The sequence below is a fragment of the Mustelus asterias genome, unplaced genomic scaffold, assembly GCF_964213995.1.
Source record: "Mustelus asterias unplaced genomic scaffold, sMusAst1.hap1.1 HAP1_SCAFFOLD_35, whole genome shotgun sequence".
Classification (NCBI taxonomy): domain Eukaryota; kingdom Metazoa; phylum Chordata; class Chondrichthyes; order Carcharhiniformes; family Triakidae; genus Mustelus; species Mustelus asterias.
In genome coordinates, this window is record NW_027590117.1 from 851,986 (window position 1) to 874,945 (window position 22,960).

The window sequence follows — 22,960 nt, forward strand, 5'->3', positions numbered from 1 at the left end:
AGACAAAATCAGCCATTCGGGCCGCAAATGAAGCTGGCGTCTGCTTTGGATCTTCTGAAAGCACATGTTAATCTGGTGGCAAACCCCTGTCCAAAACTGGTGCCCTGATTAGAATCGAGTTTCTCATCGGATTAGAAAAATGGGAATGTGGAATTGTTCTGGACGATTCACCCATCAAGCCTGTGTCCCCAAACTTCATCTTGGTGAACCTCAAAATACGGAACGAATCATCAGTTCACCGCCAATAAGTAGACATAACAAATGCACCACCGACGAGGATGGGATTCGAACCCACGCGTGCAGAGCACAATGGATTAGCAGTCCATCGCCTTAACCACTCGGCCACCTCGTCATGCAATGGTGGCTCCCCAAACTACCTCTTGTGTTTTAACATCCGTAACAAAGAACACATTTCTCCCACAGGAAAATGTTGCCTTTTTGCTTTCTCGTTAATCTTGATTCGCTGTTACTTTTCCATTTGATGTAAATTCAGAGAAAGTAAAGAGAGAACAGTTCAACTCCCTTGTCCTTGTCTGGTTTTGAATTCACCGAACATGACTCTGATTTAAAAGTCATACGTGCTGTGAGTTTTTGGCGTAACGGTAGAGCGTCTGACATCAGAGAAGAGGGCTGCCTGCTCGAATCACGGAACTGTTCTGCGTTGGTCTTTGGATTTTGGTTGTTTCTGATTGTTCCTGAAATGATACAACTGTGATAGAAATGAAATTTTAGGGATGCTTCCGGTTCGCATGCTCAGTTTACTTTTTTGCACACTTTTATATTTGAACAATGTGTCAGAGAAATGATTCGTCCATTGTTTGTAAAATTAAAGCAAGGTCCACAGTCGTTTCTGGGAGGTATCAATGGGGAGAGCTGACCTTTGGTGATTTAACCAGAGGATTCACACCTCAGGCGAGGAGCAAGGCTGAGAAGGCCTTCATGAACAATCTCAACCGATACGGGAATTGATCCCGCGCTGCTGGCTGAAGAAACTGTCGAGCCAACTGAGACAAATACGCTGTACGACTCGTTAATGAAAATCAAGAAGATGAAGCAAATGAACTGCAAAGAAAACCCGGATTTGTCTTTGGGCAGCAGCAGAACATTTCTACTTGATGGAGTGAGTACGTGATAGCAGAGGATGGTTTTGATCTAGCGACCTTTGGGTTATGGGCCCAGCACGCTTCCGCTGCGCCACTCTGCTCTTAAAGCAAGCATCTCCCTGCTTGTTACTGCTGCCCGCGAGCCAGGAAACTATTCACTATCTCTTTTTATTTCAAACCAAATCATCCCGAATTTAACAGACAGAGAAAGACACATAGAAAAGCAGTAAAAAACTATTAGGACACACACACAATGAGGGACAGAACATATTCGACCAAGATACTGAGATGGAAAAACTGATTATGTATGAAAAGGGATTTTCTGTTGCACAAAGATAGGCCCTGTTTTGAAATGTATGTCCTGTTGTGTAACTGTGCTTTCTGCTGTGTAACTGTTCTCTCTGTTTGGAATATGACTCTGTCGTTGACAGATCTTCACTGTGGTTCTGACAAATTCTTCCCTGTTGTGTAACTGTGTGCCCGGTTTGCCCTCTTTTTAGGTCAAACCAAATAAACAAACTCAGATTAAGTCAGGACAAAGTAAAAAGGGGCAGCTCCCCAAAAGGAGGGGGAACAGCCCGAACAGAAATCAAAGTACAAAGGAAACTTAAAAACATCAAATTAAAATGTGATTGTCAGGGTCAATAACGCACCCCAACCCCTGCGGTGCCCAACGGGCGCGGGAGGCGTCAACCACGCCCTTGGACACCACATGCTCCCTCTCTAGGGACACCCGGCCGTGAACGTAGCCGCGGTAGAGGGGCAGACAGTCAGGATGGACGGCCCCCTCGATCGCTCGCTGCCTGGACCGGTAAATGGCGCGTTTCGCCAGGCCCAGGAGCAGGTTCACGAGGAGGTCGCCATCCCGACACTCCCCTTTCCGCACCGGGTGAGAAGGAACCCATTCAGCCTATCACGTCCATGCCAGCCCGAGGACACCCAGGTGTCCTTTCCAAGCTCAGCTTCCGACACCCGGCCCAGAGCCATGCAGCTGAAAGCATGATGGAGATCCACATACTGAATAGAAAAAGTTGGCGACTTTGTACCTGCCTGAAGCAAACATTTCCAACCATAATCACTGCGAGTAGAGTTCGAACCTGCGTAGGGAAACGCAATTGGACTTCGAATCCAACGCCTTAACCACTCGGCCATCACAGCTACTTTGATGATTTAACCAGAGGATTCACACCTCAAGCGAGGAGCAAGGCTGAGAAGGCGGGGCCTTCATGAACAATCTCAACCAATACGGGACAATTCCCGCGCTGCTGGCTGAATAAACTGTCCAGACAACTGAGACAAATACGCTGTGCTCCTCGTTAATGACAATCAGGAAGGTGAAGCAAATGAACGACAGAGAAAACCCTGATTTGCCTTTGGGCAGCAACAGAACATTCCTACTTCATGGACTGAGTATGTGATAGCAGAAGATGGTTTTGATCCAGCGACTTCTGGGTTACGGACCCAGCACGCTTCCGCTGCGCCACTCTGCTGCGAAAGCTGATACCTCCCTGCTTGTTACAGCGGCCCGCGAGCCAGGAAACTATTCACGCTCTCTTTTTATTTCAAACAAGGCCTGCGTGTTGGGAAGCTCACCCTGGCTGAATAATAACACATAACATCATCCCGAATGTAACAGACAGAGAAAGACACATAGAAAAGCAGTAAAAAACTATTAGGACACACACACAATGAGAGACAGAAAATATTCGACCAAGATACTGAGATGGAAAAACTGATTATGTATGAAAAAGGATTTTCGGTTGCACAAAGATAGGCCTTGTTTTGAAATGTATTTCCTGTTGTGTAACTGTCCTATCTGCTGTGTAACTGATCTCTCTGTTTGGAACTGTGACTCTGTCGTTGACAGATCTTCACTGTGGTTCTGACAAATTCTTCCCTGTTCTGTAAATGTGTTCCCGGTTTGCAAATATGATCCGTCTTGAGCAGAAGTTTTCCCTTTGTGTGAAATGTTCTCTGTTGTTCTGTGAAGATGTTTTCTGTGGGAAAACAATCGACGGAAGTTTCAAAGCCGCCATTTCTGAGGCTTGCTTTCAATTCCAGGTTTGTTTGGGCCGAATGGCCGACTCCTGTTTCTGTTTTCTATCCATGTGCCGATGTGCTAAATCAGTGAATTTCACCAGCTGCCATGGTGGGATTTACTCCGTGTCCCCAAAGATTAATCCTGGCCTCTGGATTACCAGGGCAGTGACATCACCTTTCATCCCTGCAAACAAAAACATTCAGCTCAGCATTAAACCTCTTCTTGAGGAGGTTAGTATTCCTGTCACACAATTTCAATCAGCCGATATATACAAGGCACTTTGTTCCAGTTTGGAACATTGACAATTCATCCAGATCAAACATAAATCGTGGAATATTTCCGATCTAAAAATACTAAGATAAGTGAGAATTAAATGAACAAAGTTACAAGGAAAGTAATTCTGAGAGAGCTGTTTGGAACTAACGGTGGATTTCAGTTAATGGGCGAAAGCTCGGTTTTCAGGAATTTCCACCAGATTTCTGTATAAAGAGACTGGGCTGGAACCTGCCATGGTTGGATCGCAGCATGGACACTAGCGAAATTAATCGCTTTACCCGTTAGGCTACGGCCACGCAAGACTGCCTGTTTGTGGAGTTTGTGGAATATTCCTTGTTCAGTCCTGTTCGTTCTTCAGTTAGTTAGTGGCAGTCCTCAGACTTTTGTCTCTTGTTCTCGACGGAAGCCGGTGGAAGAGAGCATGAACAGGGTGCGTCCCTCCATGATTAAACTGGCTGCTTTTCCAAGACAGCGGGAAGTGTCAATATATGGGAGGCTGGTTTGCGTGATTTCACGACACTTTGTAGTTTTTTTGCGGTCTTGGACAGAGCAGGAGCCACAGCAAGCTGTGATGCAACCAGAAGGAATGCTTTCTCTGGTGCGCCTGTCTGTATTCAGACTGTGCTTTGCATTATCTGCTGCTCAATGAGGATTGGGATCTTTCTGATTCTATCAGCTGAACTGTGCGTGGAGAAGTGACTTGTTCTGACTGTAGGCTTCCGGAACTGTAAAATAGTTTATAAATTAATTCTTTATCTGTCAATTTTTGGTACTGCAACTGATTTTCTGTATCCCCTCATTTTGAATCACTGATTAATTTTCTTTATTGATTCCTGGGATGTGGGTGTCGCTGGCTGGGCCCGCAATTATTGTCCATCCTAAATTGTCCTTGAACTGAGCAGCTTGATAGGTGACCTCAGAGGGCAGCTTAGAGTCAACCACATTGCTGCGGGTCGGGGGCCACATGTAGGTCCAGACCAGGTAACAAATCATTCCTTAAAGGACTTTAGTGCACCAGCTGTGTTATTTTATGACAATCGATTCGTGGTCATTGGACTTTTAAATCCAGATGTTTTTCCTGATGTCAAATTTCACCATCTGCCGTGTGTGTGTGTGTGTGTGTGTGAGAGAGAGAGAGAGAGAGATTCGTACATAATCAATCTGTTTGTGAGTATGGATCAATCCTTTATATTCCCTCATAAACACCGTGATCTCTTATCTTTGTGAATTCCTCAGATACACTTGTACCACTGAGAATCTGGTGTGCGGGTGGAGGGTGGGGTGAGGTTTGAAGGCAATGCCGCAGGGTGCTCAGTGTGAAAACAACCGATTTTAAAGCACTTGTGTAGGAAAGTGAATAGTGAACTTGTCTGTGTGAAGATCACAGAAAAGCTCTATCTGGTGCTGCGTCCAAGAGACAACTTTTGGATTGTCAGTAATGAACTCCTATAATGAAGGCACAAAATCAGAAACTGGAAATATGCAGCAGCTCCGAAAGCAGCTGTGGGGAGATATTCCTGTCGCCAGGATGAAACCTTCCAATTGCATAGTTCCCGATGCTCAGACCTGTCAATCTTAGTACCTTCGTGCAAGGAACACGTAGGGTGAGGTTTGGGTCTTTGTTGACTTGAGCAAACAGGACATTGCACAAGCCGAGTAAACAGGAGATCCCGGTTTCAAATCCCAGCGAGAACCTTGAGTCCTTACAAGTGATCAGTGCAAGTGTGCAAGTCGCAATGTCCTATCCTTGCTAGTCGATATTGTATTTACCTTTACAGTGGATGATCTACAAAGATGAAACAAAAACATGTTTCAAGACTCCCCACAAATATGTCTCCTATTTATTTACTCGGTCAGGTATTTTCTTCATCTTGCAGAAAAAAAATAACCTGCAATAAAGCCAATGCTGTAAATTCCACAAATACAGCTTTCCATTTTTTTTCTCAGGGAATTTCTAACACAGTCGAATGGCCTCACAATCATACAATCCCAACAGTGCTGAAGGAGACCATTCTGCCCATCGAGTCTGTATCGACTCTCCAACAGAGAGCACACAGGACCTATCCCCGCGGCGCCACGCATCCACCCCGCTAATCGACCTATACAAACACCTTCGGGACCAAGGGGCAATCGAGCATGGCCAATCCACCCAACTTGCCCATCATTGGACTGTGGGAGTAAACAGGAGCACTTGGTTTCCTGAGATAACGTGCCTGGGTGAATGCAGCTTGAACAGTACTACAGAAGTTTCGCATCATCCAGGAAAAAGCATCCCACTTCATTCGCTTCCCAAGCATTAAAAATTCACTCCCTCCACTACAGCAGAGCGCACCATCTACACGATGCACTGCAGCAACTCAGCAAGGCTCCTTTACCAGCCGCTTCCAAATCCACGACTACGACAGCCTGGAAGGACAAGCGCAGCAGACACACCAGAATAACACCACCAGGTTGCAGGGCACTGATATTGATTTATTGATTGTCGCTATTTGTCAATTGCTGTTGTTGCGTGTGTGTGTTCTTTAATCTTTTTTATCTCCCAGAAGAAGTGAAATGTCTAATTGAAAAATATGTTACTATTTCTAACCCAACCAGCGAACGTCGTGTCAAACTTTAAGAAAGCCCCCGGGGTTTGCGATTTATTCTCGAGTCAGTGGTTTCCCTGGGAGCCGAGTCAACAGAAACAGCATGGAGAGATGGCAGAGCAGGAATTGTCGGTGCCGAAGCTGAATCACATCAGTGAAGCAGCAAACTGGTGGCCACGAATCTGATCAAAAATGCGACTCTGGTGGGACTCGAACCCACAACCTTTGAATGGCTAACTCGCCTTTACTTCGAAGTCCAATGCGCTATCCATTGCGCCACAGAGCCGCGCACTGGAAGCTTACTTTAGTTGTCCATCTATGGATTTTTGACAATGTAGAAACTATTCATCAGTTCAACAATCTCATAGTTAAAACGTCAAGAACTGTTAAGAGGAACTTCGTTGATTGCAACTCGTGTTGGAACATCTTATGTCTTTTGAAACAGCTGTGGAAATTCACACCTTTATACAGGAAATGTGTCTATCACAGAATGATCCTCCTGGACGCGTTTCGATCGCCTCAGGGGGTCGGAGAGGAATTTCCCAGATTTGTTTTCCCCATATTGGCTCTGGGGTTTTCACTCTGGGTTTTCGCCTCTCCCTGGAGATCACATGGTCTGGAATGGGGCGGTGGGGGTGAGTTAATAGGTTGTGATGAACAAAGCATCGTAGCTGTGAGGGACAGCACGGTGGATAGGATATTAATATGTAGATAGGCTGGAAAATTGGGCGGGGATCCTGGATTCAGGATTCAATCCTGGACCGGGGAGCGGCGCGGGCTTGGAGGGCCGAAGGGCCTGTTCCTGTGCTGTATTGTTCTTTGTTCTTTGTTCTCCCTCTCTCTCTTCCTCATTCTCCTGTACAGCTTGGAGGCAAATCTCGCAGTGTTGATAGCCAGGAGACACATTCTACTCTATCTGTCACAGGGCTAATCAGAACCGGTTCCCTGTTCCACTAAACCATCTGCACAGAACACAACGCAAAGCTGGAAGCTGGAAATCGGAAACAAAAACAGAAAATGCTGGAAATGCTCAGCGGATGAGGCAACATTTTTGATTAATGGAGATTTTTGGAAAACAAGCTCCTGAAGCACAGCACATCTGCACAGTTTAAAGTTACCTTCCATCCTCAATGGATGATCCATTCCATGATTTTGAATAATCCAAATTTGAGGATGTGCATTGTTATTCTGGTCGCCACAGCCTGAAAACCACTCCAGGCATTGCTTTCGCCCTTGGATTTTAAATTTGTAAATCCATTCTCTATCTTTTAAAGCTACTATTGAAACTGTATCTATCACCTATTCAGTTCTTTGTGAGTGAGAAGGAGAATTGAAGATATATTTGGATAATTTTCCTATGACTGAATTTGTACAGAAGCATAAAAGCGGGAATCACACACATCACTTCATGAAAATCACCCGCTAAAGGCTGACAGTGTTTAATCAAGGGATGGTTCACTTCATTCATTTATTATTAATGGAGAATAGAAAAGTTGGAACTGTATGCAATCTGGGCAATATAACTGAGCAAAGTGAAACACATGGGGACTGGTCACGATAAGCCTCCCATGGGTAAAAGACAAAGTAAAGGTGCGACGTTGACTGCCTTGTGAGACGGGGCAGGGAGACGTTGTAGGGTGAAGGTACATAAGAAAGTGGGAGTGCTAAACGTTTAATGATCACTGTACAAGCAAAAGATGCAATGCAGACTGCGGGTTGGATATTCAATTCTTACTATCCGAAACAGCAGTGATTCAAAATGCCACTTGGTTCAAAATAAAATGCCAGCCGGCACTAATACATTCGCTTAAAAAGCATCGCCTTGCTGATTTATCATAATTTAAGTGATTTAATTTAATTACAGAGGAAAGCAGCGTACTGGTAGATTTCAAAATGATATGGCCAACAGATTTAGTATTTCGAAGTTCTCCGTCCCAGGTTCAATATAATGTGAACGATCCTTGTCTGTTGTGTCCCTCTCTAATGTCTAAACTTCAGTCTACCAGAGTGTGCTGACATCCACTGGCCGCAATAAAGAACTGCAGTAGCGTGGAGAAAATGCACATCAACTTTCGCTGCAGACCGACATGTTGTTGGTCAAAGAAGACAGAGGGTAGCAGTGGAAGGGTGCGTTTCCGAATGGAGAGCTGTGACAAGTGGCGTTCCTCAGGGTTCAGTGTTGGGATCTCTGTTGTTTGTAATATATATAAACGATTTGGAGGAAAATGTAACTGGTTTGATTACTAAGTTTGCGGACGACACAAAGGTTGGTGGATTTGCAGATAGCAATGAGGACCATCAGAGGATACAGCAGGATATAGAGGTCAGTTGGAGATTTGGGAGGAGAGACGGCAGATGGAGTTTAATCCGGACAAATGTGAGGTCATGCATTTTGGAAGGTCTAATACAGATAGGAAATATACAGTAAATGGCAGAACCCTTACAAGTGTTGATAGACAAAGGGATCTGGGTGTACAGGTACACAGGTCACTGAAAGTGGCAATGCAGGTGGAGAAGGTAGTCAAGAAGGCATACGGCATGCTTACCTTCATCGGCCAGGGCAATGAGTTTAAAAATTGGCAAGTCATTTTGCAGCTTTATGGAACCTTAGTTAGGCCGCACATGGAATATAGTGTTCAATTCTGGTCGCCATACCACCAGAAGGATGTGGAGGCTTTGGAGAGGGTACAGAAAAGATTTTCTAGGATGTTGCCTTGTATGGAGGGCATTAGCTATGAGGAGAGGTTGGAGAAACTTTGTTTGTTCTCACTGGAATGACGGAGGTTGAGGGGCGACCTGATAGATGTCTCCAAGATTATGAGAGGCATGGATGGAAGCTTTTTCCGAGTTTGGAACAGTCAATTACTATGGGGCACAGGTTTAAGATGCGAGGGGCAAGGTTTAAAGGAGATGCACGAGCCAGATTTTTTACACAGCGAGTAGTGGGTGCCTGGAACTCTTTGCCGAGAGAGGTAGTGGAAGCGGATATGGTAGTGACTTTCAAGGGGCGTCTTGACAAATACATGAATAGGATGGAAATAGAGGGATATGGTCCCCGGAAGGGTAGGGGGTTTTAGTTCAGTCGGGCAGCATGGTCGGTTCAGGCTTGGAGGGCTGAAGGGCCTATTCCTGTGGTGTAATTTTCTATGTTCTTTGTTCTATAACTTCGAATTTGCTATTACCTGGAGCATTTGAGTCGACGAGCACAGACGTACTAAAGGAAAATCTCGGAAATGAGACGATGGAGAATGAATTTCAGAGATAAGCAGATGATGTTACGTTGAAGATTTTGAGTAGAGGATCGTGTGGAATCATGCACTAACTAGAGCAAAAGGCCCAGTTTCAATTAGGTATCTTCCAGATAGAATGTGTACAGATTTGCAAAGTCTCTCAGATTGATTTAGAAATTAATATCACAGACATATGTCGCATTAGAGACAGAAAGATACAGAATGAGTCCAACACTCATACATCTAGAATCTTAGAATGGATACAACAAAGCGAGGGAGACCATTCGGCCCTTTGTCTGTATGCTGGTCTGTAAAAGAGCATCTCATCTCATCCCTTTCCAAGTCCTTGTCTCATAAACCTGGATATCCTTTCACTTCAGGTGCTGATCCCATTCCCCCTTGACAGCTCTGATTTGATGCTGCCTCTGCCACCCTCCCAGGCAGTGCATCCCAGGTCCTCAACACTCAGCACATTAAAAACCAACCTTCTCTCCTCTGGCAATGGAATCAATGTTTCTTCATCTACTCTTCTTCGACTACACACACAAACCCACCACCTCTACCATCTCGAAGGACAGTGGCAGTCGTATTTACATCGGCTTCTCTTTCCCCCAAAAAACCTCGATCTGCAGTGAATCAATTTTATATGCAAGAAAGCATATGAACGGGGAACATCTTCACACAATATGCAACAATTTACTGACAGAAACATCTTCACGGAGAATCTTCTCACACAACGTAGAACACATTTGCAGAGCAGGGGCCATATTAACAGAATAGAAAAAAACATTTACACAGCCGGAAACACAACAGCGGAGCATCTTACACAACAGCAGAAATCATCTCTCAACAACCATTGAGACCGTTACATGGGTAAGATGGGTCTGGAGGGTATGGGGCAAACACGGGCGATTGGGAATAGCTCGGTGGTAAAAAATAACTGGGCGGCATGGACAGGTTGGGCCGATGGGGCTGTTTCCATGTTGTAAACCTCTATATCATAGAGTACAGCAGGAAAAACAGTGAAACACTTTGCACAACAACAGTGAACATCTTTGAACAGCGGGGGTGGGGGGGAGGGGTAGAGGGGGGAGGGAGGAGGGGGGAGGGTGAGAGGAGGGGGAGGCGGAGGGTTAGGCGAGGGGGAGGGGGAGAGGGAGGGGGATGGGGGACGGGGGATGGGGAGGGGGATGGGGGAGGGGAGGTTGGGGAAGGGGGAGAGGGAGGGGGAACGGGAAGGCGTAGGGGAGGGGGAGGGGGGAGGGGGCTCGGGGGAGTGGGAGGGGGGAGGGGGACCGGGAGGGGGAGCGGGGAGCGGGGAGGGGGAGCAGGGAGGGGAGGGGGAGGCTGGAGGGGGAGGGGAAGGGGTGAGGGGGGAGAGGGACGGGAGGAGAGGGGGAGGAGGGCGGAGGGGACGAGGGTGGAGGGGGGAGAGGGGCGGAGGGGACGAGGGGGGAGGGGGAGAGGGGGAGAGGGGAGAGAGGGAGAGGGCAGTAGGGAGGGGGACGGGGTAAGAGGGGATGGGGGAAGGGGGGAGATGCGGGGACGGGAGGAGAGAGGAGGGAGAGGGGGTGGAGGCGGTGTGGAAGGAGGGGTGGAGGCGGGAGGGGGTAGGCGAAGCTGGGCTTGCCGTAGCAGAGTGGCGCAGCTGAAGCATGCTGGGCCCATAGCTCAGAGGTCGATGGATCGAAAACATTCTCTGCTACTTCCTCTTAACAATAATAACAGAACCACTTGACTGCAATTCTGCAACATTTGCATGGAATATGCAGGCAGGTATCTGCTTTGGCTCCTCTTTTCTGTTTTCAGCCTCAAACCAGTTTGGTATGCACAAAAGGTGTAGATACTGTGAACATCACCAGGATCTATTAGTGACAGACGTAATGGTGCACAGGACACAATTTCAGAATTTTGGGATAATGTTAAAGTTGGAAGCATTGTGAACTGTGAGGAGGATAGTGTGAAACTTCAAAAAGGACATGGACAAGTTGACGGAATGAGTGGATAAGTTGCAGATGAAATTGAAAGATTAGAATTGTGAACTTATTCATTCTGGTAGGAAGATTATAGAGAGACAATGAAAAGTAAAAGGAAAATAGTTCCAAAGTATCTAATCCATTTCATTAGTGAGGTTTCTCAGTCCTACAACTCTAAATGAGGTGCAACAGTGCAACTCTAAAATAAAAGCAAATTGCTACAGATGCGATCATCTGAAATCAAAAGAGAAAATGCTGGAAAATATCTGCCGGTCTGGCAGCATCTGAAAGGAGTAAAATGAGTTGATGATTCAAGTCCAGATGACCCTTTGACAAAGTCTCATCTGTATTGGTTTACTGCCAACTGGTAACTTCTTTAAAGTTAATAATAATCCATTCAAAATATCAGCATATGTGTTCTACAATCATAATTACTCGTTTGAATCAATTACTGCATCTCATATTGTTTCTTGTTAGCTCATAAACGCATTTAGAAGTCACTTAACTGAATGCTGCTAGTTTTATCAAAACGTTAATGTCGACTGGTTTAAAAATCTTACCATCCCATCAGGGGTTCCACTTACAGGCATTAAATGTTATGAGGCATCTGGACAGAGTGGATAGGGACAAACTGTTCCCACTCTGGAATGATGAAGAATGAGAGAGAACAGGTTTAGCATCATTACCAAAGGAAGGAATAGGAACGCGAGGAAAACATTTTTCACACAGTGATTGTGTAAAGTGTTGAATGCATTGCTGGAGAGTGTGGTGGATATAGATTCAATTGAAACGTTCTAAATTAATTAGACTGTTATCTGAAAAAGGAAGAATGTGCAGGGTTGCAGGGAAAAGGCGGAGATGTTCATTTTCTGTCACAACTCCTCACATAATTTCGCATTCATCACTCATCACTGAATCGATTGTGAGCTGTTCTCTTGTCGTTTCTAAACAAGGAGAAGTGCAGCAATGTTTAAATGACAGGAGAGTTGGTGGCCGAAGTCTGACGGGAAAGTTAAAAATAAACAAATGTATGTCTAAAAGGTGAGGATGGCAGAGAGACGAAATTTGAAATAACAACAGAAAATGCTAGAAACCTTAGCAGATATGGCAGCATCTATGGAGAGAGAAACAGAGTTAATGCTTCGAGTCTGTATGATTCTTCTTCAGAGCTGAAGAGACGTTGAAATGTGACGGATTTAAAATGTTGCAGAGAATTCGGAGCACAATCCAGATTATTCATTAAAGCAATTACAAATGGCATGTTTGTTTTTATTGCAAGTGGATTGGAGTAGATGAAGACTTGGTACAATTGTACAGGATTTTATGGAGACCACATCTGCAATGTTGTGTACAGCTATGGTATCCACATTTGAGAAAAGATAAGCTTGCATTGGAGGCGGTACAGAGAAGGTTCACTAGATTGCCCCCCGGAATGAGGAGGTTGTTCTATGTTGAGAGGCCGAGTGAATTAGGCGAGAGACCCGAGAGCTCAGAACAATGTGTAGATGCTGAGTGAACGCTTCCATTGCTGTCCTCTGGGCAGACGAGTGACAGATCAAGTAAAAGTAAAGGAAAGTAAAGTTAAAGTAAAGTTTATTAATCACAAGTAAGGGTTATATTAACACTGCAATGAAGTTACTGTGAAATTCTCCGAATTGCCACAGTCGGGCACCTGTGCGGGTCAATCACCGAACTAGTTGAAGTTCAATGCTGAGAAGTGTGAGTTGATTCATTTTGAGAGTGTGGAGAAATAAAGAGAGAAACTCTGAAGGAAATTTAGGAAAAAAGGGATCTCGGTTTCTCAGTACAAAAGTCATTGAAGGTGGTTGAGTATGTTGAGAGAGTAGGTAATAAAGAAAATGGCATCCTACGTTTTATTGGAGGATTGAATACATGAGTAAGAAGATCATGTTGAGCTTTTAAATACACTAGATAGGCCTCACCTGGAGCACTGCGTCCAATTCTGGGCACCACACTTGAAGAAGGTTGTGAAGGCAATGGGGAGAGTGCAAAGGATATCCACACGAATGATCCTATTGATAAAGATTTGTAGCTATGAAGATTGATTTGAGAAGTTGGATATTTTTCCTCAGGGAAAGAAGTCTGAGAGGACCTGTCGAGGGACAGGTAGCATTGAGGAAGCAGGTGTGCTGCAGAAGGACTTGGATAGGCTGGGAGAGTGGGCAGAGAAGTGGCAGATGGAGTACAATGTGGAAAAGTGTGAGGTTATGCACTTTGAAAGAAGGAATGGAGGCACAGATTATTTTTTAAATTGTGAAATGCTTAGGAACTCAGAAGCACAAAGGGACTTGGGAGTCCTTGTTCAAGATTCTCTTCAGGTAAACGTGCAGGTTCAGTCGGCAGTTCGGAAGGAAAATGCAATGTTGAGAGGGCTGGAATTCAAGGCCATGGATGCACTTCTGAGGCTGGCAAAGGCTCTGGTCAGACCCCGTTTGGAGTAATGTGAGCAGTTTGGGCCCCATACCTAAGGAAGGATGTGCTGGCCTTGGAAAAGGTCCAGAGGAAGTTCACAAGAATGATCCCTGGAATGAGGAGCTTGTTGTATGAAGAATGGTTGAGGACTCTGGATCTGTACTCGTTGGAGTTTACAAGGACGAGTGGGGATCTTATTGAAACTTATCGGATATTGCGAGGCCTGGATCGAGTGGACACAGAGAGGATGTTTTCACTTCTAGGAAAAACTAGAACCAAAGGGCACAGCCTCAGATTAAAGGGACGATCCTTTAAAACAGAGATGAGGAGGAATTTCTTCAGCCAGAGATTGACGAATCTGTGGAAATCTTTGCCGCAAACGGCTGTGGAGGCCAGGTCATTGAGTGTTTCTAAGACAGATATAGATAGATTCTTGATTAATAAGGGGATCAGGGGTTACGGGGAAAAGACAGGAGAATGGAAATGAGTAAAATGGCGGAGCAGACTCGATGGGCTGACTCGCCAAATTCTGCTCCTACGTCTTATGGTCTTATGGAAGAGAAAGAAGTGTGGCTTTCGCACTGCTGCTGCAGAATGACAGGGACGCGGGTTCAATTCAGGCTTTGGGTGGCTGTATGTATTTTCCACATTTTCTCTGTGTCCATGTGGCTTTCGTCCAGGTGCTCTGGGTTCTCCCACACTCCATTGATAGGGTAAGTGGATTTACCATGCTAGATTTGCCCTTATGTCTCCCAGTATGTTGAGATTAGGAGGATGAACGGGGTAAATATGTGAGGTTGCGTGGATAGGTCAGAGAATCAGTGGAGCCTCAATGGGCCGAATGACCACCTTTTGCAATGTAGGGATTCAATGATAGATGTTTTCATGTTCCAGTCAAGAGTTCATCAAGAACCAGGGGAAAATTTGCAAAATAAGTGTCAAAATTGCAACGATTCAGTGCCTAATGTATACATCTTAGGAAAAAAAAGGAACATTTAGCATGGCCAATCCAGCTAACCTGCACATCTTTGAACCACGGGAGTAAACCAGGACACCCAGAGGAAACCCACAGGGGAAGATGTGCAAAATCTGCACAGTCAGCAAAGGTCAGGACCAAACCCGGGTCTCTGGGGCTATGAGGCGGGAGAGTGGGATTGGGTAGCGTGCAATTTTCAATACGGGAGTGGAGACTTGATGGGCCAAGTGGACTGCTACTGCATTGTAAAGATTCTGTGGTTTGGGAATCTAAAACATGATACTATTGAATGGAGCAGCAGGCTTGAGGGGCCATGTAGTCCACTTCTGATCCGATTTATTGTGCTGCTGTGTCCAGAAAGCTGCTGATTGATTTCTCATCATTAAATCAGAATTTTAGTCCAAATACTGTTAATGCATCAACCCTGTGCTCAGTGACAAACACAGTAAGAAGTCTCACAACACCAGGTTAAAGTCCAACAGGTTTATTTGGTAGCAAATACCATAAGCAAATACCATAAGCTCAGTGACAAACACAGACTCGTGGTTAAGCAATGTCTCAATTTTAATATTCTTATCCGTGTTTCCAAAACCCTCCATGTCCTCAGCTCTTCCTCCCTTTCATCACCTCCAGCATAACAATCATCTGAGATATCTGAGCTCCTCTGATTCTGCCCTCGTGAGCATCCCTGATTTGGTTCATTCCACCACTGATGATCGTAATTTCAGCTCTCTGGGTTTCAGCTCTGGAATTCCCTCTCTCAATGCCCCTGCTTCTCGCTTGCTTTCCTCTCGTTCATTTTTGTCGCCTGTTTCCTTCCTTCCTATCCCGTGGGTCTCACAGTTTGCACCCTCTGACTTTCCGCAGTCCTTCGGCCGCTTTAACTGCTGTCAACGAATTATAATTATACAACTATAATTTTTCGCGTGGTTCCACCTTAAGGATTATTTCCGCCTCCAGCTCTTTGATTTCTCATTGGTTTCAGCTCTGGATCGAATTGAATGACGCAATGACGCTGGGCTGGGAGTGACGCTGCGCGAGTCGCAGGAGCGGCGCATTCCGATTGGGCAGTGGCTTACGATTGGCTAAGGAAGATGTCAATCACATTGAGGGCGTGTGTTGCCATCAGCGATTGGTTAGAATTGGGAGCGTCATTTTCAATGTTCTCACAGTTCAGCCGGATGGAGCCCACCGATTGGATAAAGTAACAGTCACTCAGTCGGCGCAGAGCGTCCATTGGATAACCTCGATCCGTCAATTTCCGATTGGTTTTCCCAGCTGCCGGTCACAGGCCGTTGGCGGGGATTTACCCTTGACCCATCAGACACCGCGCGGAGCGGCAGCAAATGTCCCGCAAGTGGCTTCAGTCCCCGGGCCCGGATCCTTAGCCCGCGGCGGGGCTCGGGATGGCGGGAGGGTTTCGGCAGCGGGAATCCCGTCCTGCCCGGTTGTAAATGGGGCGGCACCGTGGTTCGCACTGCTGCCTCACAGCAAGAAGTTTAACAACACCAGGTTAAAGTCCAACAGGTTTATTTGGTAGCAAAAGCCACACAAGCTTTCGGAGCTCTAAGCCCCTTCTTCAGGTGAGTGGGAATTCTGTTCACAAACAGAGCATATAAAGACACAAACTCAATGTACATGAATAATGGTTGGAATGCGAATACTTACAACGAATCAAGTCTTTAAGAAACAAAACAATGTGAGTGGAGAGAGCATCAAGACAGGCTAAAAAGATGTGTATTTTCTCCAGACAAGACAACCAGTGAAACTCTGCAGGTCGAGGAAACTGTGGGGGTTACAAATAGTGTGACATGAACCCAATATCCTCACAGCGCCAGGGACCCGAGTTCGATTACGGCTTGGATCACTGTCTGTGTGGAGTTTGCACGTCTCCCAGTGGGTTTCCTCCGGGTGCTCCGGTGCTAACCACTGTGCTACCGTGCAATGGGGCGGCACGGTAGCACAGTGGATAGCACTGCTGCTTCACAGCTCCAGGGACCTGGGTTCGATTCCCGGCTCGGGTCACTGTCTGTGTGGAGTTTGCACGTTCTCCTTGTGTCTGCGTGGGTTTCCTCCGGGTGCTCCGGTTTCCACCCACAGTCCAAAGATGTGCGGGTTAGGTTGATTGGCCAGGTTAAAAATTGCCCCTTAGAGTTCTGAGATGCGTAGGTTAGAGGGATTAGTGGGTAAATATGTGGGGGTAGGGCCTGGGTGGGATTGTGGTCGGTGCAGATTCGATGGGCCGAATGGCCTCCTTCTGCTCTGTAGGGTTTCTATGATTTCTATGATTTAGTGTCTGGGGGACCAGCTAGGATAAATGCATGAGGTTATGGAGATAGGACTTGGTGGGATTGTGGTTGGTACAGACTCGATGGGCCGAATGGCCTCCTTCTGCGCTGTTGGATTCTATAAATCGCAGCTCAGGGTTTCCAATGGCAGCTTCCTGTGTAAACATGTCGCTGCAGTTACCCAGTCTCAGCAATGCCGGTGTTACAAACTCCCCTGGAGTCAGACCAATCAGTACATAAACTGGAATCTTCCTGTGCTCTGTGTGTGGGGCTCAGTGCCACACTGGGTTAAAGCAGCTCACTTTGCAGAGGCCACGGTTAGATACTGGGATCTTCCTGTGCTCTGCTTTGGGGGTGGGGTTTGCTTACTCTGAGTGGATCTCCCTTATTGTTTGGGTTTAATTCTAGCCTCTTTCTCTCTTACAGACTGAGCAGAATGGCCTGATCTGACGACACACATTGAGATGGAGGAGCTGCCGCTCGAAATGAAGATGATTGAGAACTCCAGCTTTCTCTACACTCGTTCACTGAGGCCCAGCCCTTCATTTATCATTAGTTTTCCCAGGATGTCAGGTACATTACCATCTTCATCTGCTGTGCACACTGACCTGACAGTGGGAAGGTATTGGAGCAGGATAGTGCAGTCAACCATGTCAAAGGTGTGGACAGGCTGAGAAGGATAAGGAGGGATAGTTTAGCTGGGTAAGACTGCATTTACCCCGTTCCGATCTTTTCCTTCATATGCAGAATGTCACCTGCAATGATTTCTCTTCCCACTCCTGTTTTGTTACCACCCAAATCGCCCAAGGATCTATCCTTGGCTCCCTCCAATTTTTCATCTACACCTGATCCCTCAGTGGCATTATCTGAAAGCTCAGTGTTAGTTTTCACATGTATGCTGATAACACCCAGCTCTACCCCACCATCACCTCTCACAACCAATCCCCTGTTATTAAATTATTAGACTCCTTCTCCGACCTCGAGTACTGGCTAAGCAGAGAATTCCCCCAATTAAATATTTGGAAAACCAATGTTCCCACCCCAAATTCCGTTCCCAATCACTGACTCCATCTCCCCCACTGATCACTGTCCGACTTTGAAACAAACCCTCATAATCTTGGCACCGCATTAGACTCGGAAATGAGATTCTGACCACATATCTGTTCCTTCACCAAGATCACCTATTTCCAGCTGTGTAACATCACACATTGTTTGTAATATCTCAGCTCACCCGTACCTGAAACCCTCATCCATATTTTTGTTACCTCTAGACTTGATAATTCAAGCACACTCTTGCAGCAGATTTCCTTCCCTGAAGGACATTAGTCAACCAAATAGGGTTTTATGACAAGCAACAATTAGATTGTTGATTGCAGATTCATATTGAATTCAAATTTCACAATCTGCCCTGCTGGGTTTTGAACCCAGGTCCCTCAAGCATTACCCAGAGTCTCTGGATCACTAGCCCATGACGCCACTGCCTCCCTTCATCAATGTAAGGACTGGAATTTGAACGCATGCCTCGAGAGGAGACTGTGACCTGAACGCAGCACCTTCGATGACTTGGCCATCCTGACACAGACTATGTATTTCACTCCTCTGCCACTTTCTGGTTCCCCTTTATTTCCCAGTCTCAATCTCTCAGGAGCTTATGTTCACTTTAGTCTCCCTCTTTATTTTTATATATTTAAAGAAGCTCTTTCTGATCCTTTTTATATTACTTGTTCATTTACGTTTGTAGTTCATCTTCCCCCACGTTAGTATTTTTTTGGTCATCATTTGTTGGTTTTTGAAACTTCCCCAATGCTCTGTCTTCCCACTAATATATGAAACATCCTATGTTCGTCTTTCAGTTTAATGCAATCTTTAACTTCCTCGGTTAACCATGGTTGATTTATTCCCTTCCAGAATCCTTGTTTGTCATTGGTATATATCTTTGTTATAGAGGTTTACAGCATGGAAACAGGTGCTTTGGCCCAACTTGTCCATGGCGCCCCCCTTTTTTAAAAAAAACCCCTAAGCTAGTCCCAATTGCCCGCATTTGGCCAATTCCTCTATACCCATCTTACCCATGTAACTGTCTAAACAATTAAAAAGATAAAATTGTACTTGCCCTCCCACTACCTCTGGCAGCTTGTTCCAGACACTCACCACCCTCTGTGAAACAATTGCTCCTCTGGACACTTTTGTATCTCTCCCCTCTCACCTGAAACCTATTCCCTCTAGTTTTAGACTCCCCTACCTTTGGGAAAAGATATTGACTATCAAGCTGATCTATGCCCCTCATTATTTTAAAGACCTCTATAAGGTCACCCCTCAGCCTTCTACGTTTCAGAGAAAAAAGGCCCAAGACAGTATGCACATATTGAATACCGTGTTACCTTTCAGATAAGTACTCTTGAATCAAGTTTATCTTAGTGGGAGGCCCAGCAATACCCCGCCATTGAAATTCCAGGGCAGGGGGAGAAGAAGTGCAGAAGGAGGCCATTCGGCCCATCGAGTCTACACCGACCACAATCCCACCCAGGCCCTACCCCCACATATTTACCCGCTAATCTCTCTCACTTACGCATCTTAGGACTCTAAGGGGCAATTTTTAACCTGGCCAATCGACCTAATCCGCACATCTTTGGAAGAAGTGGAGGGCAAAGAGACATAAGATTCAGAATAAGATTCCCTGTAGTGCTAAAGGAGGCCATTTGGCCCATTGAGCCTGCATCGACAACAATCCCAGCCAGGCCCTATCCCCATAACCCCATTTGTTAACCCTGCTTGTCCCCTGGCACTAGGGGGCAATTTAGCATGGCACATCTTTGAACTGTGGGAGGAAACCACAGCACCCAGAGGAAACTCATGCAGACACGGAGAGAACATACAAATGTCGACACAGTCACCCAAGACTGGAATTGAACCCGGGTCCCTGGTGCTGAGGTGTCGCAGTGCTAACCACTGTGCCACCATGTCCCCAAGGTAGAATAAGCCATGTAGACCTATATCTTCACAGAAGAGCAACTTGCTTATGTAAATAAAGCAAGGAGAAGCAACTTGCCATTAAAACATTCTGTAAATATTCTGATTTTCGTACATAGAGATCATCTTGAAATATGCAAACAATATTGCAGTTTCACAAATCTATAAAAGCGGGAGTAACTATGAATCTAAGGGTGACTCTCCTTAGAGAGCTAGTTACAGTAGCTGTGGGAATCTTTTGCCGATCAAGTTTTAAAAAAGGAAATTACAATTGTTGTAGCCCTTTATAGACACACTCCCACATTCTTGGAGAGATGCTGGAAAGGCAGAACGTGACCATACACAATCTGCACAAAGTGACTCCAGAAACACATTGAGTGTTTTTTGTGAGTCAAAAACTATTTTCATAATGTATTTCATTGCTGATCGATCGTCTTTTCTGCTAAATATCTTTTGCAGTCCAGTCTCGCCATCTCTGCTCTCATTCCTTTGCAATTACCCTTATTTACGTTGAACACAGTTGCTTCTGACCCAAGTTTGCACTCTCAAACTGAATGCTAAATTCCACCATGTTAAGGTCACTGTTTCCCAGCGGAGCTTTTACTCTGGTTATGAAAGCTGTCTCATTACACATTACAATATTCAAACTGGCTTGATTTCTGCTTGGATTCACAAAATATTCTTCATGGAAACTGTGCCGAATGCACTCTGAATTCTTCCTCATGGCTACCTCTGCAAACTTGATTGTCCGAATCCACAGGAAGATTAAAGTCAGCCACTGACGGGAAGTACTAGACGATGAAGGATACTCTGTCCACCGTGTCCCATGTTTGTCTTCTGAGGAGGTCAGTGCGGTTTTTCGCTGTGGCGCGTCGGAACTGTCGATCGATGAGTCGAGCGCCATATCCTGTTCTTGTGAGGGCATCTTTCAGCGTCTGGAGGTGTCCGTTGCGATCCTCCTCATCTGAGCAGATCCTGTGTATACGGGAGTTAAAAACCTCACCAACCTCCTCAGAAGACAAACACGAGACACGGTGGACAGAGTATCCTCCGTCGTCCAGTACTTCCCCGGAGCGGAGAAGTTACGGCATCTCCTCCGGAGCCTTCAACATGTCATTGATGAAGACGAACATCTCGCCAAGGCCATCCCCACACCCCCACTTCTTGCCTTCAAACAACCGCACAACCTCAAGCAGACCATTGTCCGCAGCAAACTACCCAGCCTTCAGGAGAACATTGACCACGACACCATGCAACCCTGCCACAGCAACCTCTGCAAGACGTCCTGGATTATCGACACCGATGCCAACATCTCACGTGAGTACACCGTCTACCAAGTACACGGTACCTACTCTTGCAACTCGGCCAGCGTTGTCCACCTGATACATTGCAGGAAAGGATGTCCCGAGGCATGGTACATTGGGGAAACCATGCAGATGCTACGACAACGGATGAATGAACAGCGCTCGACAATCACCAGGCAAGACTGTTCTCTTCCTGTGGGGGAGCACTTCAGCGGTCACGGGCATTCAGCTTCTGATCTTCAGGTAAGCGTTCTCCAAGGCGGTCTTCACGACACACGACAGCGCAGAGTCAGTGAGCAGAAACTGATAGCCAAGTTCCGTACACATGAGGATGGCCTAAACCGGGATCTTGGATTTATGTCACACTATCAGTGACCCCCACAGCTTGCCCCCTGAACTTGCAGAATCTCACTGGCTGTCCTGTCTGCAGACAATACCCATCTCTTTAACTTGTGCTTAATGCTCCTTCCACTCACATTGTCTGTATCTTTAAGAGAGATTTGCATTCTAATCAGTATTCTGTAACTTGATTTTGTGTCTCTGTATACCCTGTTTGAGAGCAGATATCCACTCCATCTGACGAAGGAGCAGCGCTCCGAAAGCTAATTTCATTTGCTACCAAATAAACCTGTTGGACTTTAACCTGGTGTTGTTAAAACTCTTACTGTGATTACCCCAACGCCGGCATCTCCACATTGTGTAATTACCACAGTTTGAATATGTGCTTTCTGCAGCATTGCCAATGTCTCTAATATGCGTCAGGAAGAGCAGTATTCCTAACACCAACCCTCCTGGAATCCCACTTTAACCGACCTCCATTCCAAATAAAAACATTTCCCACTGCTGTGTTTCCTGTCACTCAGTCAGATTCCTATCCATGTTGCTGCTGTCCCTTTTATTCTATCAGCTCCAAATGTTACCACAAGTTTGCTGTGTGCCCCTTTATTTATAAAATGCTTTTTGCCAGTCCATGTTCACATTAACCACATTACCCTCATCAACCTTTTCTGTTACCCTCATTAAAATCTGAAGCAAGTTAAATATGATCCCCCTTTAATAATTATGTTTGTGTTTTCCTTCATGTACATTAGCACAAGTGAGTGTTAATTTAATCTCCAGTGTTTGGAGATTAAACCTCAAACCAGTTTAACCTCGTTGCTGAGGTTAAACTGATTGGATTTAGTTGGCTTATCCTCACAGCCTTTTCTGAAGAAGTGTGTTTACCATTTGCAATTCTCCAGTCCTCTGGCACCACCCATGTAACTAGCTCGGATAGAAAACTTTTAAACATTGCCTCTGCAATGTCCACCCTTTTTTTCCCCTCAGTATCCATGCTTGTGTCTTGTCCAGTCACAAGAACACAGGAAATAAGGGCAGACATTTACTATGTGGCTCATCAATAATGTTAAACCATTCAAAACAATTATGAATTCTGTATCTTTATTGCCATACAGTGCAAAGCACAGAGGCACAGTATTAAAACAAGAACCATAAGATCAGCCATGATCTTATTGAATGGCGGGGCAGGCTCGAGGGGCTCGATGGCCTACTCCTGCTCCTATTTCTTATGTTCTTATGTTCTTAAGAACAGCAACATCATCAGACAATACATAGATAGAAATCACACTATGTTTCTGACACATTTTCTAAAAGTCACTACTTTTTCAGCATTCCCAACAAAATCATTTGAAATGTCAGCAATTCTATTGGGGAGAAAACAAACTGTGACTATTAAGATGTGAATCAAATTTCAATAGTTTATACTGACGATCACCAAA

The 22,960-nt window shown here is 45.5% G+C and overlaps 2 protein-coding genes, 1 long non-coding RNA gene and 2 other non-coding genes across 5 annotated transcripts in view; 2 read left to right on the forward strand and 3 right to left on the reverse strand.

Moving 5' to 3' along the window:
* Positions 1-22,960, reverse strand: part of LOC144482316 (uncharacterized) — a 233,002-nt gene that overhangs the window by 192,557 nt on the left and 17,485 nt on the right. The gene's annotated exons all lie outside the window — the stretch shown is intronic.
* LOC144482317 (uncharacterized) overlaps positions 1-22,960 on the forward strand; it is a 474,174-nt gene that overhangs the window by 136,626 nt on the left and 314,588 nt on the right. The window lies entirely within an intron of this gene.
* On the reverse strand, positions 271-352 carry trnas-gcu (transfer RNA serine (anticodon GCU)). Its single transcript has one exon. It is a non-coding gene; the product is annotated as a tRNA-Ser (tRNA).
* On the reverse strand, positions 6,201-6,291 carry trnar-ucg (transfer RNA arginine (anticodon UCG)). Its single transcript is given in 2 exon segments — positions 6,201-6,236; positions 6,255-6,291. It is a non-coding gene; the product is annotated as a tRNA-Arg (tRNA).
* On the forward strand, positions 15,957-21,824 carry LOC144482270 (uncharacterized). The gene is made up of 2 exons (XR_013495920.1): positions 15,957-16,203; positions 17,335-21,824. It is a non-coding gene; the product is annotated as an uncharacterized LOC144482270 (long non-coding RNA).